Below are 406 nucleotides of genomic sequence, written 5' to 3'. Positions count from 1 at the left end.
GGTCTACTGTATATTCGACTATTTCACAGTATCATTCACAATACAAAATGAAATTCCCCCTAAAATTCAAACTAAGAAACATATATGTAAATAAATACCAGTACTTATTATTACTTATATTTTTATTGCGTTTTTCCATGTGCGTCAAGGCCTAAAAAGTCGTTGGATCCCTCAACTGTCGGACACACCAGAGTATCGTTCTGTTGGCTTCTTTTAACTTCACAACCAATCGAGCGCCTAGAACATAAGCAGTGCAACGTGACATTCTTCCGAAGTATCCTTGCATTTGTACCTGATTGAAAAAGAGACGATTGGCGAGTACTCAATGTATTCTCGTTGCGAGATGCGTCAAATCAACTATGTTGCATATGCTAAAAAGAATTAATAAAGAAAATGAGGCTAGTAC

Source organism: Plasmopara halstedii, assembly GCF_900000015.1.
Source record: "Plasmopara halstedii genome assembly, contig: Scaffold_614, whole genome shotgun sequence".
Lineage (NCBI taxonomy): Eukaryota > Oomycota > Peronosporomycetes > Peronosporales > Peronosporaceae > Plasmopara > Plasmopara halstedii.
Note: the sequence above shows the minus strand (reverse complement) of the source record.